Source organism: Chrysochloris asiatica, unplaced genomic scaffold, assembly GCF_000296735.1.
Source record: "Chrysochloris asiatica unplaced genomic scaffold, ChrAsi1.0 scaffold00025, whole genome shotgun sequence".
NCBI classification, from domain to species: Eukaryota; Metazoa; Chordata; class Mammalia; order Afrosoricida; family Chrysochloridae; genus Chrysochloris; species Chrysochloris asiatica.
The window spans coordinates 21,951,107-21,969,241 of record NW_006408543.1 but is presented as its reverse complement, the minus strand read 5'-3'; the positions used below and the strand labels follow the sequence as shown (position 1 = coordinate 21,969,241).

Below are 18,135 nucleotides of genomic sequence, written 5' to 3'. Positions count from 1 at the left end.
TGGCTTGCTGCTTCCTTGTTATTCTTCAATGTAGCGTAATATTCCATTGTGTGTATGTACCACAATTTGTTTATCCATTCATGATTACATTTTTAACAGGGAAAAATGGCTGATAAGAGTTGGACCAAAATGCTTGGAAGAAGAGAAAGGATTAGACCTTCCTTGATTATCTTGTGACAGGCAGGCTCTAGTCAAATATCTGTGTGTTTCTTCACCTTCTCTCTCCAGTCTTAGGTGGCACATTTGTAAAATAATTTTGTTTTAGAACTGCAGTTGGTTGAAATGGTGCTGTGGTCATGTAACTTGTCAACTTCTATTGCCTTCGAGAGACAGAGCCAAAACCCAATCAGGATGGCAGGCAAAAATGAGCAGCCAGAACATTATCTCATATCAGATGCTAAAGGTGTCAGTAATTAGGAGGTTTGAAAAAAAAGAAAAAATAGAAGCTAGGGTACCAGGGGTGCATGAGGCAGACCCCAAGCAAGGTGGTTGGAGGGTGCCAGAACTAATCCTGTAAACTTTTCTAATCTGCAATGTTGTTGTTGTTAAGTGCCATCAAGTTAGTTCCAACCCATAGTGACCCTGTATAGGGCTTCCAAGGGGCAGCTGGTGAGTTTGAACCACTGACTTTGCAGTCTGGCACATTAACCCACAACGCCATACCAGGACTCGGATCTGCAATAAGTATTCCAATTATAGTCCCTTCTCTGCTGCCATAGTCCCACCTACTACAGTGAGGAGTCCATCAGCCACCAATTATGATTCCATGATAAATTTCCTTTGTTTTCTGTGCCCTATAATTTGGCCTTTGGGCACCATTATAACCTCATGCTGATGGTCCCCTGATTCGAATGATTTGTCTTTGTTTTTTGTAGTCTTTTTTTGTCACCTTTATCCTGTTTGTTGTTGTTAAGTGCCATCAAGTCAGTTATGACCCACAACAACCCTGTATAGGGTTTCCAAGGAGCAGCTGGTAGGTTTGAACCGCCAACCTTGAGGTTCAAACTGACTTTGTGATCCAGCGCATTACCGGGCAGTGCCACACCAGGACTTCCTTTATCCTGTTTAGGACATAATGAAAGAGTTTCTATAACATACATTTGAATTTGGGGTCTTTTCTATCCTACAACAAGGTTTTTTAAAGCTCCAAAATGGCCATGGGAGATTGTCATCAGAGGCTTCTGGAACCACAATTACACCAAAACAATGTTGCTGTTGTTGTTGTTAAGTGTCATCAAGTTGGCTCTGACTCTTAGCGACCCTATGGACAACAGAACAAAGCACTGCCCAGTCTGTCATCCTCACAATTGTTGTTACGCTTGAGTCCACTGCTGCTCCCCCTGCGCCAATCTATCTCATTGGGGGTCTTCCTCTTTGTCACTGACTCTCCACTTTACCAAGCATGTTGACCTTCTCCAGGGACTGGTCCCAAGTATGAGAGACGAAGTCTCACCATCTTGTCTTCTAAGGAACATTCTGGATGTACTTCTTCCAGCACAGATTTTTTTTTTTTCTTCTTGCAGTCCAAGGCATTTTTAATATTCTTCTCCAACACCATAATGCAAATACATCGATTTTTCTACAGTCTTCCTTATTCACTGTTCAACTTGCACATACACATAAGGCCATTGAAAATACCATAGCTTGGGTCTGGTGCTTCTTGGTCCTCAAACTGACCTCTTTGCTCTTGAACACTTTACAGAGGTCCTGTGCAGATTTGCCTACAGTAATACATCGATATAATAGCATAAATAGCTGCTGAACACCAGAGTGTGTTGAGCTTTCTACATTGTCTAGATTGATTTTCTGCAAAAGCACAATTGAGACGATCCAAAATGGAAAATCTTTACCACACAACCTGTTTTCTATCGATTGCCTTCTGGTAAATTAGAAACAGAAGACCACCAAGCCCCAACACATTTGCATTCATAAACAGGTTGTTGTTGTTGTTGTTAAGTGTCGTCTAGTCTAGTTAAGTGTCTAGTTAAGGTTTGACTCATAATGATCCTGTATAGAGTTTCCAGAGTTGCTAGTGAGTTTGAACCACTGACCTTGTGGTTCCATCCAACCTCATGTACACAGATTGTAGTTGTTAACTGCCATCAAGTCTGTTCTAATACCGACCCTGTATTGGGTTTCCGAGGAGGAGCTAGTAAGCTTGAACTGCCGGCCTTGTGGTTCAAACCAACCTCACAGCCCAGCCCATTAACCTGCAGCACCACACCAGGGCTCCCATATACAGGTGGGTGTCCTTTAACTGCCATTCCAGCAATGGAGTTGTAAAATAATTTTGGTTTCTCTTTTTCTGTTTAAAAGGGAAAGCAATTCTCCTTTTTAAAATTATTTATTATTTCCCCTAATGGTTTTAAAGACCGCAAAGCCCCAGAGTAGAGGAGCAACGGTGTCCCAGAGTACATCCCCAATCCCCGTAGCACCTCCTCCTCTCTCCTTCCTTCCTGGCTTCATTCACCTGCCAGTAGCCTTTCATTCTCAGCACATGGCAGCCTTGCCCTGGCTCCTCCCCCACTCCTAGATGGACGTTTGTGGGCAGCGCCAGCTGTTTCATAGTCCTCACCGACTCCCAACTCCGTGCAGGGCCAGGGGCACATGGTCAGAAGCAGTCGTACCAACTGCCAGCCGTGCCCCTGGCACCCACAACACCACCTCTCTGCACCCCCCCGCCCCCATGCACTTCCCATGCCACACAAAGTCCCAATACAACTTCTAGGGCAACTTCACCTGGCCTAGCCACACACACAGCAAAACCTTCTTGCAGTCTCCAATGAATACAGCTCTGGAGCTTTGCCTAGTGGGCGCCTATATGGTTTGAATATAATAGGCTTTGTTGTTGTGAAGGGTCATTGAGTTGGTTTCAACTCATCATAACCCTGTCTGTATAGGGTTTCCAAGGAGCAGCTGGTGGTTTGAACCACTGACCTTGCAGATAGCAGTCCAGTGCTTAACTACACATTGTGCAGGGACTGCCTGTATATAGTATGGTCTTTGTACACTCAAACGGCATAACAGCCTCTTTATCAAAATGTACTGCATGTGTTCCATTTTACAGATGCGAAAACTAATGCTGCTACTAATTAGGAGCAAAACTGCAATTGGGATTCTGATGCAATTGACTCCCAAATCCTAGTGTGGAGCTGTAGGATAATCACTGGACAGTAAGGATGGTATGAACCTCAAGGTCATTGTTTCAAACTCACCAGCCATTCCTTGGAAACCCTATAGAGGGTCACTATGAGTTGGAACCGACTTGCTGACACTTAACAACAACCATGCTTGATAATGGAAACAGCTTTTCAAGTTATTAAACAATTCACCAGCTCAAAAGTTGCCAAAGAGTCCTCCTGCAACAGAAGAAATCAGACTGACCCCCAAGGAAGAGGAGGTCATCCTATTTCACTGCTGGGAAGAGACACTTCACAGGGAAGAAATACTTGTCACTGCAAGAGTCCAGGATGGCGAGATGTCGTCTCTCATACTTCGGACATGCTATCAGGAGGGGCCAATCCCTGGAGAAGGACATCATGCTTGGTGAAGTGGAAGGTCAGAAAAAAAGAGGAAGACCCCAATGAGATGGACTGGTACAGTGGCAGCAGCAAGCGTTAACAACAGTTGTGAGGAGGGCACAGGACCTGGCAGTATTTCATTCTGTTGTGCATAAGGTTACTATAAGTCAGAACTGACTTAATGGCACCTAATAACAACTTGTTTGAAGAAATGCAGCCAGAGTGCTCCTTGGAGGTCAAGATGGCCAAACTTGGGTCTCTCATACTTTGGACATATTGTCAGGAGGGCCCAGTCGCTGGAGAAGGATATCATGTTTGGTAAGGTGGAGGGTCAGAGAAAAAGACAAAGACTCCCAATGAGATGGATTGGCAAAGTGGTAGCATCAATGGGCTCAAACGTGGCAACAATTGTGAGGTTGGCTTAGGACTGAGCAATGTTACATTCTGGTGTGCATAGGGTCACTATGAGTGGTACCAACTCGATGGCACCTAACAATAACAACAATAACAACTACAAAATCGGCCCTGGAATTCCAAAGCTTCTTTCATACACCAGGTTCAGTCACTTCAACTAGGTTTCTGAGGACAGAAATACTCAAAAAAGAATTATTTCTCCTAAGAACAGCCACTTGGTTCAAACAAGAAAATGCTAGTCAAGGAAATGATTAAGTCTCTGAAATAAGAAGGTCAAGTAATTGTGACATTGGTTGACTTTTTTCAGTTACCCCTTCCTTTCCCCTAGTTTGTGTGAAGAAACACCAGTGTTTCTCCTTGTAAATGGGAAGTTGCAAGGAGGCGTTGAAAGAAGGTTGATCTCCTTTATAAACGTGGCTCAAAACCATCCACTCTCCCTTCATTGGAGCCATAAGCCACAGTTATGTTCAGTATGGCAAAATGGGGTCGGTAGTTATATAAATAAGAATAACTGGAGAACATTTATTTGCTCAAATCTAGATCAGCACTATTTGCACCCCAATTCTTGGATCTATATTCCCTAATCAACATCCTGAGGAAAAGCTTAAGAAATACAATCCTTCTTTATAAAAAGAAGTCACATGTTCTACCTCCTCGGAGGATTGTTGGTGTTGCACAACAATAAAATGCAGCCAGATCCCCATGATGGGTTGTAGACCAAACCATTGTGAACTAGAGGGTCTCCACTGACTGATTTTCAGATGCAAATCACCAGGCCTTTCTTCCTAGAGTTCCTTAGTCTGGAAGTTCTGCTGAAACATAGTCAGCATCATGTTGTTGTTGTTGCGTGCCGTCGAGTCAGTCCCAACTCATAGTGACCCTGTGTAGGGTTTTCAGGAGTCCTGGTGTAGAACAGTGGGCTAATGTGCTAGACTGCAAAGTCAGTTTGAACCACAAGGCTGGTGTTTGAACCACAATCTCACCAACCACTCCTTGGAAAACCTATTCAGGGTTGCTATAGGTTGGAACCTAGGGTTTCCAAGGAGTGGCTGGTGATTTTGAACTGTTGACCTTGTGACTCAAATCGACCTTGTTGTCTAGTGCTTTATCCCACAGCACCACAACAGGGCTCTGGGCAGCATTATAGCAACATGCAAGTCTCCACTAACAGACAAGTGGTAGGTATGTATTAAGAACATTGGACAGGAATCAAGTCTGGGTCTTCCACTTATAAAGTGAGAATTCTCCCCCATCCAAGAGGGTGTTCAGTAATAGTGTTATTGTTGTTAAGTGCCATCGAGTTGGTTGTGATTCATAATGATCCTACATAGGATTTTGAAGGAGTGGCTGGTGAGTTTAAACCACAGACCTTGTGGTTCAAACAGACCTTGCAGTCCACTGCTTATCCTACAGCACCACACCAGGAATCTCATACAAAGATAGAAACAGGGAAAAAGAATTTGAGCTTTTCCCACCTATCTCCTCAGGAAAACTTTCTGGAAAAAATTACAATTCATAAGCATCATTGAAAGTGATGTGAAAATAATTTCTTTTTTCCCAAAAGTATCATGACAAGACATAAATAAACTAAGAACCATGGGGACTGTTTTTCTCATTTCATGAATGTCATGATATCTTAGGAGAACATTGTGGGTGAGTGTGAGGCACTCTGGGGTCCCAGGAACCAATTTATTAACCTGGTTTGATTTACAGACATGTAAGGAAAGTTCAAAGCCCAAAAGGAGATTTCACCATTGATCATGATGTTAATTTAGTTGCTGGCAGAGGGAACATCAACATCCCCCCTCTATAAACCATCCTCCTCAGATGCATAATGAAATGGAAGTGAATTAAATGTTTGTGAGAAACTTGTGAAATCATAAATTAGGATGTGAATGTAATTACGATCCGAATGAAGTCAAGGTTGGCAAACAATGACAACAAGCTCCTCAGGAAACTGGAAACACTCCCAGGCCGCAGAGGATGGGCAGAAGACAGAGTGGATTTGTTTGGTGGCAGCAAGGGTGGTGAGCAGCAAAAGTGAGATCTTGGCATCTTCATTACCTTCTCAACAACTCACCACCCAGATAACCATGAGCAATGCTAGTGAATGCTTGGAAAGTTTCAATAATGGGCTTGTTATGGGTTGAGATGACAAACAACCTCAAAAAGATACACTGAAGTCTCAACTCCTATATCTATAAATGTAACCTTGATTTAAGGAAATATTGGGGGTTTTGTAGGGGTTTTTTGCAGATGTTGGTATCGTGGGTGTTATAAATAGTTAAGCACTTCTACTAACTGAAAAGTTGGCAGTTCAAATTCACCCCTAGTTGTTTTTGGAGAAAGGGCTGGTAATCTACTTCCGAAAAATCAGCCACTGAAAACCCTGTGGAGCCCAGTTCTACTCTGACACACCTGGACACAGCTGGACCATGAGTCTGAATAGACTTACTGGCAGTGGGTTTGGCTTGGGGTTTTGGTTTTACAGATGTTAGTTAAATTAATAAAACCATACTGGAATAAATTTGGTCTTAATCCTATCTGAGTGGTAATTTATAAAATAGGAGACCAAATAAGGAAACAGAGTCACAAACAGAGGAGGAAGTTGTCATGTGAAGATAAATCTATAGGCCAAGGATCATCAAGAAATATCCGGGGCCACCAGGAACTGAAAGAAAGGAGCCCTGATAGCATAGTGGACTATGAGCTGGGCTGTTACACACAAGGTTATTAGTTCAAATCTTCTAGTTACAACATGAAAGAAAAGATGAGGCTCTTTGCTCCTGTAAAGATTTACAACCTTTGGAGTCCTATCTAAGGTCTCTATGAGTTGGAACCAACTCCACGGCACACAACCACCACCCGAAACTGAAAGAAACAAGACAAGGTTAGACACAGAAAGAAAAATGTCCTAATGAAGCCCTAAATTCAGACTTCTAGCCTCCAGACATAACTGTGTACACATAAATTTCTGTTCTTTAAGGCCACCCACTTTGAACTGTTTTGTTATGGTGAGCCTAGGAAACTAAGACAGAGGTGTTTTAGGGACTCAAGAAATTGTGTGTGTAGGTGCATGAGATCACGTGTAACCCATATTTCACTATAAAAGGAAGAGGTGTGGGTGTGTAGCTATGGAAGCCAAACACAAAGATTACAGAAAGGACTGACCCCATCAAATCTGCAATGTTTGTCTTCTTAAACTAACATTTCAGAGAAGGATTATGAAGCATATATACTTTTTTTTTTCTTTTAATTTGGAGACATTGAATTTATTGGAGAGCACAGGTCAGTGCTACCAAGGTCTTCACGAATGCAGGGCTCTCCACTTGTCCAAGGGGCCATGGTTGGGAATGTATTTGACCCCACAGCCATCTGGGATGAGGCACTTCTCAGCCACCATGTCTTCAAATTTGTCAGCATTGAACTTGGTGGAGCCCCGCTTCTTGCAGATGTAGATCTTTTGGAGCCCAGGGAACTTGAACTTGGCCCTGCGTAGGGCCTCAATCACATGCTCCTTGTTTTGAAGCTTGTTGCAGATGGGCATGATGACTCACTTGGCCAATGTGGACCCTAGCCACAGTGCCCTAGGGCTTTCCAAAGGCCCCTCACATCCCTGTCAACCTCAGCACAAGACAACATCGTGTTGGTGCGGATGACATGGAATGGATACAGCCGCACTCGGATGTGAAAGCCATCTTTGCCACAACTTTTCACCATGTACTTGTTGGCACAAACACGGACAGCCTCTAGAGCTTCTGAGGAGAGCTGCTCATATTCATCTGATACCATGTAGCCACAGAGTGGGAACTCATCCACTTCTGCCTTCTTCTGACCCAGGTCAAAGATACGAATCTTGGCATCAGGGACACCTCAGCACAAGCGGGACTTGGGATAGGGCTTGTTCTTATAATACCGGTAACACCAGGCGGGGCGGCGACCCATGGCAACACCAGGATCTTTGTGGTGTGCCGGAGGGAACGAGAGATGAAGCATATTTTAATAGACTTTTTTTAAAAACAGCTAAACCATCTAGTCTTCTAAGATTCTTTTTGTTCTCTTCTGACTCTGTAAACGCTAATGCTGCCACATCTCTGCAACATGCAGTTTAGGCTATGTGTTCCCCAATCCATGAATTGCTGATACAATAAACTTCCTTTCTTATTGTTGTTATGTGCCTTCCCCTCAGTTCTGACTCATGGCAACCCTGGTGTTGTTGTCAAGTGCCTTCGTGTTGGTACCAACTCATAGTGACCTGGTATAGTGTTTCCAAGGAATGACTGGTGAATTTGAACTGCTGACCTTGTGATCCAAACTGATGTTTTGGTCCAGTGCATTATCCCATAGCACCACATCAGGACTCCCATAGCAACCCTATGCACAACAAAGTGAACAAATGCCCAGTTCTGCGCCATCCTCACAACTGTTGTTACATTTGAGCCCACTGTTGATGCCACTGTGTCAATCCATCTCATTTGGGGTTTCCTCTTTTTCCTAGCCCTCCACTTTACCAAACATGATGTCTTTTCACCAGAGACTGGTCCCTCCTGATAACATGCTCACATATGAGAAATGAAGTCTCCTAATCCTGGTTATCAAGGAACATTCTGGCTGACTTCTTCCAACACAGATTATGTGTTCTTCTGGCAGTCTGTGGTACTTTTAATATTCTCATCCAACACTACAATTCAAATGCATCTAGTCTTCTACAGTCTTCCTTATTCACTGCCCAGCTTTCACATGCATATGACACTAATGAAAATACCATGGCTAGGGTCAGGCGCACCTTAGTCCTCAAACTGATATCTTTGCTCTTGAACACTTTAAAGAGGTCTTGTGCAGCATGTTTGCCTAATGCAATATATCATTTGATTTCTTCACTGCTACTTACATGAATGTTGATGGTGCATACAAGCAAACTGAAGTATTTGACAACTTCAATAATTTATCATGATGTTATTTATTGGTCCAGTACTGAAGGTTTCTGTTTTCTTTACATTAAGGTACAATCCATAGCAAAGGCTGTAATCATTGATACTTATCGGTATTTTAAGTCTTTTTGCTTCCAGCAGGCAAGGGTATGCTGTCTATATACCATAAGTTGCTAATGAGTCTTCCTCCAATCTTGATGCCATGTTCGTCTACATATAATCCAACTTCTCAGATTGATTGTTCATCATAAAGATTGAATAGGTATAGTGAAAGGATACAACCCTGGCAGCACATACCTTTCCTGATCTTAAAACCACTCAGTATCCCCTTGTTTGGTTCAAACAACTGACTCTTGGTCTACGTGCAGATTACTCATGAGCACAATTAAGTATTCTGGAATACAATTAAGTGTTCTCAATGTTATCCATAACTTGTCATGACCCACACAGTCTTTGCATAGTCAACAAAGCTCCAGTAAGCATCTTTTTAGTATCTTCCACTTTCATACAAGATTCGTCTGACATCAGCTCCATACCCTCTTCTGAACATGGCTTGAATTTCTGGCAGTTCCGTACTGTTGTAACCAGTTTTTAGTTATCTTCAGCAAAATTTTACTTGCATGTGATATTAATGATATTATTTAATGACTTCCATATTCTGTTGGGTGACCTCTCTTTGAAATGGGAACAAATATGGATCTCCAATTGTTTGCCCAGGTACCTATCTTCCAAATTTCTTGGCATAGATAAGCAAGTACCTCCGGCACAGCATCAGTTTGTTGAAGCATTTTGATTTGTATTTTGTCAATTCTTGGAGCCCTGTTTTACATCTTCTTTTGATGTATTCTACATCATTCAGTATTTTGTCCATAGAGGCCTTCCATATTGCAAGTTAAGGCTTGAACTTTTGTCTTCAGTTCTTTCACTTGAGAAATGCTGAGCATGTTCTTCCCTTTTGGTTTTCTAAATCCAGGTCTCTGCACATTTCATTACAATACTTGACTTTGTCTTCTCAAGCTACTCTTTATAATTTTCTGTTCAGCGTTTTTACTTCCTTATTTCTTTCATTTGCTTTAACTTTATACTCAACAGTAAATTTCAGAGTATCTTCTGACACCCATTTTGGTCTTTTCTTTCTTTCCTGTCTTTTTAATGAGCTCTCACTTTCTTCCTGTACGATGTTCTTGATGTCATCCCACAACTGTCTGGTCTTCAGTCATTAGTGTCTAATATACCACATCTGTTCTTGAGATAATCTCTAAATTCAGGTGGTATTTATTCAAGGTCATATATTGGCTCTCATAGACTTGTTTTCAATTTTCTTCATCTTCATTCTGAACTTGCTTATGAGCAACTGATGGTCTGTTTAACAGTCTGCCCCTGGCCTTGTTTTGGCTGATGATATGAGTTATTCCACCATCTCTGTCTATAGATGTAGTCAATTCAATTCCTGAATATTCCATCTGGTAAAGTCCATGTGTATAAGTTGTTTTTTATGTTGGTTAAAAAGTTATATTTTCCACAATCTGAATAGACATAGGAGGAGAGTGGGAGTATATCACAAATATATAAGGTTTGACGGAGAATATTTGTGCATGGGTATTTACCTTTGCTGCAAGCACACCTATGAATGTGGTGTACCATACAGGGGACAAAATGATGACAGCTTCTTGGACATTACCAAACACCTTGCAGCAATGGGCCTGGAGTGTCAGGATCTGACAGGACCATGGTCAAAGGCATAACAGAGTGCACAAAGACAATGTTCTACATCCAACTTTGGTGAGTAGCGAATTGGATCTTAAAAGCTCATTGTTGTTGTTAAGTGCTGTTGAGTCAATTCTGACCCATAGCAACCCTGTGTAGGGTTTCCAAGGAGTAGCTGGTGAGCTTGAACCACTGACCTTGCAGTGCAAACGACTTTGCAGTCTGACGCATTAGCCTATAGCACCACATCAGGACTCCTAAAAGTTCATTAGCAGCTATCTAAAGTGCAACTTAGGAGTCCTAGTGTAGCACTGTGGGTTAATGTGCTGGACTGTTAAGTTGGTTTGAACTACAAGGTTTGTGGCTCATGTTCACCTGCCGCTCCTTGGAAACCCTGTACGGGCTCACTATAGGTCAGAACAGACTCAATGGCACTTAACAACAACAAAAAAATTTGCAACTGTTGGTGTCTCCAAAGAAAGAAGAGTTTTGATAACTGAGGGTCTCTGCAATCAACTAATCCAATGGACTAATGGGACATGTAAACATGGGTCTCCATGACTCTGCACTAGAAAAACGAAGTGGTACCTGGCTGCCACTAGAAGATCCCGGATAGAGTCGGAGAAAATGTGGACCCAAACTCAAAATTATGTTTTAAAAAAAGAAAGAAAGAAAAGACCTGGTTTACTGGTCAGAAAGAGACTAAAGGAACCTGTGATAATGACACTCAGCCACCCTGTAGATCTGGAAAGGAACTCATTCCTGTGGCCCAGTTTTCAACCAGGTGGTGAATAGGTATATAGGGGAACAACAACATTAGTGAGGTCTGCTCACCATGGAACGGCCAACCTTTCAAGATGCAAAGGGCACCATTTACCTGGAGACAAGGTTCAGAGGGTCTAGGAAGGAGGATGGAAAGGAAACAGGAACCACAGGGACGAAGTGGGATAACTGTTGTTACATGGAGGGGATTGCAGTCATTGAGATGAAGCAAAGTGTGCGATATGTTGGAGATAAAAGTGATGATCTGCTCTAGAAACCATCACTCAGTTCACAATTAGAAGTTTAAAAAAAATTTTAAAGACAGGTATTTGCAATGAATAAGCCATTGGTTTTGCAAAATTATATCATGTGACCCCCCCCCCCCCAGCACCAATTCTATCATTAGGCCAGGTTTTCCAACTACTGATTCTTCCTCTTTCTATCTTGGACTATATGAAGAAGAATGCAGCATCAAGACTGGAAAAATACTAATCAACAACCACAATACGTAGATAGCACAATCTTGCTTGCTGAAAGCAAAGAGGTCTTGAAGCATTTTCCAGTGAAGATTAAAGAAGTATGGATTATATCTAAACATAAGAAAAACAAAACTCTTCACAACTGGATCAGTAGCTACATCATGATAAATGAGAAATCACAGAAGCTGCTAAATATTTCATTTTATTTGGATTCACAATCAATACCATGGAAGCAACAGTCAAGAAATCAAACAATGTATCGCAAATCTGATGCAAAAGACCTCTTTAAAGAATTCAAAAGCAAAGGTATCATTTTGAGAACTAACGTAAACCTGACCCAAACCATGGTATTTTCAGTCGCATCTGAATTATGGACATATGCATGTGAAAGCTGGACACTGAGTAAGGAAGACCAAAGAAGGATGGATGCCTTTGAATTGTGGCATTAGCAAAAAATATTGAATAGAGTAGTATCCAATCTGTCCAGGCGGGGCTGATGAAATGAAATGCAGATGGGTCTCTTGTGATACAGTAGTGAATAACTGTTATCAGGACCGATTGTGAGGGCTGGAAATGTAAAGGTAGATGTTTTATAGCAAGGAGGGGAGTGATTAACTTTCCAGTCTAGGAGTAGAGGTCCCTAGGACCATCAACAGAGAAGAGCAGAGAGCAGGACCGTACCCAGAGAAGCAGTGATGCCTGAGATGGAGGCAGAGACGGTGACATGGAGTGATAGAGCAGCTGGGGACTTTAGATCCAGAGAGGGAGAGGGACTGTGTGCTGAAGACCGGGGGGTGTGGGGGGCAGGCTTGCAGGGTATACCCTTTGGGTGATTGATGATGCATGGAGGGGATTGCAACCATGGCAATGAAACAATATATGATAGAATGAATATAAAACTAATGTTCTCCCATGAAAACTATCACATAATTCACAATAAAATATTAAATATATATATACTGAATATTGAATATGCCATGGACTGCCAGAAGAATGAACAAATCTGTCTTGGAGTATAGCCAGAATTCTTTTGAGAAACAGTAGTCTCATGTCTTTGGACATGTTACCAAAAGCAACCAGTCACTGTACATAGTCATCAGGCTTGGTCTAATAGAGGAACAGAGGAAGACTCTTCATGAGATGGATTGACACAGTGGCTACAACAATGGGCTCAAACATAGCAACGACTCTGAGCATGGCGCAGGACCAGGCAGTGTTTCATTCTGCTGTACGTAGAGTTGCTTTAAGTCAGAATTGACTTGACAGTGCCTTCGCTGAAAACCAAGAAGACTCAAACTACTTACTGATGAAGATCAAAGACCACAGTCTGCAGTATGGATTGCATCTCAGTTAAAGGAAGCAAAAATTCTCACAACTGGACCAACAAATAATAACATGGTGAACGGAGAAAAGACTGAAGTTGTCAAAGACTTCATTTTGCTGAGATCCACAATTAACACTCATGCAAGCAGTAGCCAAGAAATCAGACAACACATTGCATTAGGCAACTCTGCTGCACAAGACCTCTTTTAAAGTGTTCAAGAGCAAAGATATCAGTTTGAAGACTAAGGTGCTCCCAAGTCATGGTATTTTCAATTACCTCAGATTCATGTGAAAGTTGGACAATGAAAAAGGAAGACTGCAGAAGAATTGATGCATTTGAGTTATGGTATTGGAGAAGAATACTGAGAATACCATGGACAGGTCTGTGTTAGAAGGACAGCCGAGTGCTCCTTAGAAGCCAGGATGGTGAAACTTTATCTCTCATGCTTCAGACAAGAGATCAGGAGGGACCAGTCCCTGGAGAAGGACATCATGCTTGTAACATGGAGGGTCAGTGAGGAAAAGGAATACTCCCAGTGAGATGGATTGGCACAGCGGCAGCAGCAATGGGCTCAAATGTTTCATTCTATTGTGCATAGCGTTGCTATGAGTAGGACCCAACTGGATGGCACCTAACAACAACAACAACTATAAGATATGCAACAAGGACAGGAAATTTTTAAAACTTTATTTTAAATGAATTTACTTGATATGGTCAAAAATCTTACTTACTGTGGCTAAAAATTTGTAAGGTTAATTTGAGAATATTTTAAGTTTTAATGTCAGAGAGGATGTAAAATTAAGTTTCTTCCTATAAAAAAAAAAATCAAAATGTTCTTTAATTGCTGAGTTGAAGAATGTATTATATCCTCTATATAATCTGCCTCAGGCAAGGATTTGGTGTCTCCTTAGGATAAATTCCTGAGTTCATCCTGGAATTTTTTTCCACGTGGCTTTTGGGGGAAAGGGTGGGGGTAGGGGAACACTAAGTTTACACCTTTAAAAATCTTTAATTAAATAACTCCTGATAACTTTGAGACCTTGTGGAAAGCAACAAAAGATTTGTTTCTGTTTTATAAAGGAAAAAGTACTTTTTAAAAAGCTTATATAATGTGTTATGAGTTACATGAAATGTGTTATCAAATTAGCAAAAGTGCCTACTTGTTTTTTTTAATTAAAATTTATATGTCAATGATATCTGTTTGATATAAGACAATAAACACATAATTGTTGTTGTTGTTGTTAAGTACTGTCGAGTCAGTTCTGATCCGTAGCCACCCTGTATAGGGTTTTCGAGGAGCAGCTGGTGAGCTTGAACTGCCAACCTTGCAATTCAAACGGCTTTGAGTCTGGCGCATTAACCCACAGCACCACACCAGGACTCCAAACACATAATATAATGTCAAAATGTAAATTACTAACTTGGCCATGACTTTGCTTCTTTTAATCTAGCTCATTAATGCCAATGGTTTTAACTGGGGAATTCACATTATTTACTCACGAAGTTTCATTACTCTTCAGATATTTTGTTGTTGTTAACTGCCACCGAGTCTGTTCGAACTTATAGTGACCCTTGATAGGGTTTCTGAGGAGGAGCTGAGGGTTTGAACTGCTGACCTTGTGGTTCACAATCCAGTGCTGATCCTACAGCACCACACCAGAAGCTCATTAGACATTCAGATGTTTGTTGTTGTTGTTAGGTGCCATTGAGTCAGTGCCAACTCATAGCGAGCGACTTTATGCACAGCACAACGAAACATGATCAGATCCTGGGCCAATCTCACTATTGCTGCCACGCTTGAGTCCACTGATGCTGCCACTTGGCCAATCCACCTCGCGGGGGGTCTTACTCTTTTTCTCTGACCCTCCCCCTTACCAAACATGATATTCTTCTCCAGCGACTGGTCCCTGCTGACAATATGTCAAAAGTATGAGAGATGAAGTTTGGCCATCCTGGCCTCCAAAGAGCACTCTGGCTGCACTCCTTCCAACAGAGATCTGTTGGTTCTATGGGCAGCCCATGGCACTTTCAATATTCTCCTCCAACACCATAACCCGAAAGCATCAATTCTTCTATGGCCTTCCTTATTTACTGTCCGACTTTCACATGCATTTGAGGTTATTGAAAATATCATGGCTTGGGTCAGGCACACCTTAGTCCTCAAGCTGACATCTTTGCTTTTCAACAATTTAAAAAGGACTTGGCTCCCCAGGAATGTCGCTGTTGCTGCCACCACCAGAGCTGCTGCCATTGATGAGGAGACGGAGGACACTGACGGTGTTAGAAAAAGAAAACTAAGATTTTCAATCGACCAACACGTAGAAATTGGGAAAGTAATTATTTTGGAATGCCTCTCTAGGATCTGGTTACTGTTGAGAAGCCCATACCTCTATTTGTTGAAAAATGTGTGGAATTTATTGAAGATACGGGGTTATGTATTGAAGGACTCTAACGTGTTAGCGGAAACAAAACTGATCAAGACAATATTCAAAAGCAGTTTGATCAAGATCATAATATCAGTCTAGTGTCAATGGAAGTAACCTAAATGCCGTAGCTGGTGCTCTTAAAGCATTCTTTGCAGATTTGCCAGATCTTTTAATTCCATATTCTCTTCATCCAGAGCTATTGGAAGCAGCAAAAATTTCAAATAAAACAGAACAACTTCATGCATTGAAAGAAATTGTTAAGAAATTCCATCCTGTAAACTATGATGTATTCAGATATATAATAACACATCTAAACAGGGTTAGTCAGCAAAATAAAATCAACCTGATGACAGCAGACAACTTATCCATCTATTTTGGTCAACCTTGATGCGACCTGATTTTGAAAATAGAGAGTTTCTGTCTCCCACTAAGATTCATCAATCTGTTGTTGAAACATTCATTCAACAGAGTCCGTTTTTCTTTTACAATGGAGAAACTGTAGAATCTGCAAACACTGTGGCTCCTCCACCCCCTTTAAACCCAGGACAGTTGGTGGAACCAATGGTAACACTGCAGTTACCACCACCATTGCAACCTAATATGATACAGCCACAATTACAGACTGATCCTCTTGGTATTATATGAGTAGGAAGTAATTGCAGACAGTCTGCAATTGGACAAAAAGCAAATCTAGACGTGCATGTTTCAAGGTTCAGTAGTGTACTTCATGTTTCTTAAAGACAGTTCACATTCAAAATAATGAGACATTTTCTCTTTGAACTATATGACATTCCTTATTTACATTACAGGTCTAAGACCACGTGATGGCATGACTGGAGAGGTTTAATGTATAAAAACAAAAATAGCTATAAAATACAAAGCTACTGTTGCATGCAACCTTATTGCAATCAGTGTTATCATTCCTGTGGCGATTTCTGTCACATTATATTGTGAATAAAATTTTTCTATAGAAATTAAATGATTTAAAAACTCAAATATATGAAACATTAATGCTTTTCACCCTACTTTATGGCTGATTTTGTTATTTGATGTGCTAATTAGGGCTACTTAATTTACATTCTAGCAGTCTGTGTAGATAACTAAGAGCCCAGTTACATAGTTTATAATTTCAGGCTACTAATGCCATGCTTGGGTTGTTAGCTGAAAGAAACAAAAATATATACTTGACATATTTCACATTTCTGCACCATCATCTTATAACTAAACCTGTGGATGAATTGACAAGGGGTAAATGAACATATTTCTTGTATACACATACCAAGGACATGTTTGTGGCTAAAGTAAGTTGATAATGTTGTACAAAGATAGCTGTCACCAACTCATTTCTTTATGATCCATCAAAGACTTTTGTATACTGTTAATTCTGTAAACAGATGCATGTTCAAAAGATCTTTGATGATCTTGTAATCTTAATCTAATATATTTTAGATATTTTACTTTTTTCCCTTTGGGGAATACATTTAGTATAGTATAGAAAATAGTTCATGGCATTTTCATATAAGGTTATATAACTTTTCATACATAAACATGAGTTTGTTGTAGAAAATTATTTACACCAAACATTTTAATCTAGGACTTCAATTTAATCTGTTTCTTGAATCTATTTTTATGTGGCCCTTAAAAACATCTCCAAAAATCCATTGCTAATATAGCAATAAAAATACTTTGGGTACTGACAGCCTCTTTGGAGTGTGTGTATAAAAAATATTTTTTCCAGTGATACATTGTACTAAAATTCTAAATGACTTTTGCACCATTTTTAAGTCAATATTTTCCTTTAATATTGGTACCATATTTGTTATAAACAACTGCTGCTTTAGGGGTTAAACATTTTGTTAGTGACGATATATAGACAGAACACTAAATTATGGATAAGGTTCTCAGAATAAATGGCATCAGTAAATTGTTTTGTTGTTATTGAAAATTATTTCATGATCAAACCATGCCTTTATTTTTTTCAGGAAAGGAACAAACTAGCTTGTTTTCCATTGCTAGGTTATATTTTGTGTTGTAAAGAAAAAAATATTTGGTCAATGTTGTAATAGTCTTCATTCATAATGCAATTTTTAAGGTTTTCTTATGTGTATTATAGTAAATAGATTATTTTGAGAGCTGACACTCCTAAGAGTTTGATTTGCTACATTTTTTCCTAAAATGAAGATTGTCTTTTCCCAACTGTTATATCCTAGGTATTAGACTTCTAATTTTAACTTTAGAATCAAGATACCAAAATGAACCAGGCTGTTGTTAAAAGTACATGTATATTATAAATTATCTTGTGTTACACTCTTTCAGTTATTATATTTTCTAAGAAAACAGAGTCCCTATTATTCCTATTGCAAAGCACACAGGAATTAAGAAAGTACAGTAATTTAAAAAAGAAAATCCAGTAAATGTAGTATTCTTAACTTGTTCTATATTACTTATACCTAAGAATCGAGCTGCGAACCTTAAGGTCAGCAGTTCGAAACTACCAGCTGCTCCACGGGAGAAAGATGAGGCTTTCTACTCCCGTAAGGATTTACACCCTCGGAAACCCTGTACAGGGTC

General features: G+C 40.5%; 1 protein-coding gene and 2 pseudogenes across 1 annotated transcript in view; 1 reads left to right on the top strand and 2 right to left on the bottom strand.

Moving 5' to 3' along the window:
* The window catches only part of KCNK10 (potassium channel, subfamily K, member 10), a 226,624-nt gene that overhangs the window by 11,508 nt on the left and 196,981 nt on the right, over positions 1-18,135 (bottom strand). The gene's annotated exons all lie outside the window — the stretch shown is intronic.
* Positions 3,337-7,892, bottom strand: LOC102821883 (annotated as a pseudogene).
* Positions 15,353-16,209, top strand: LOC102815792 (annotated as a pseudogene).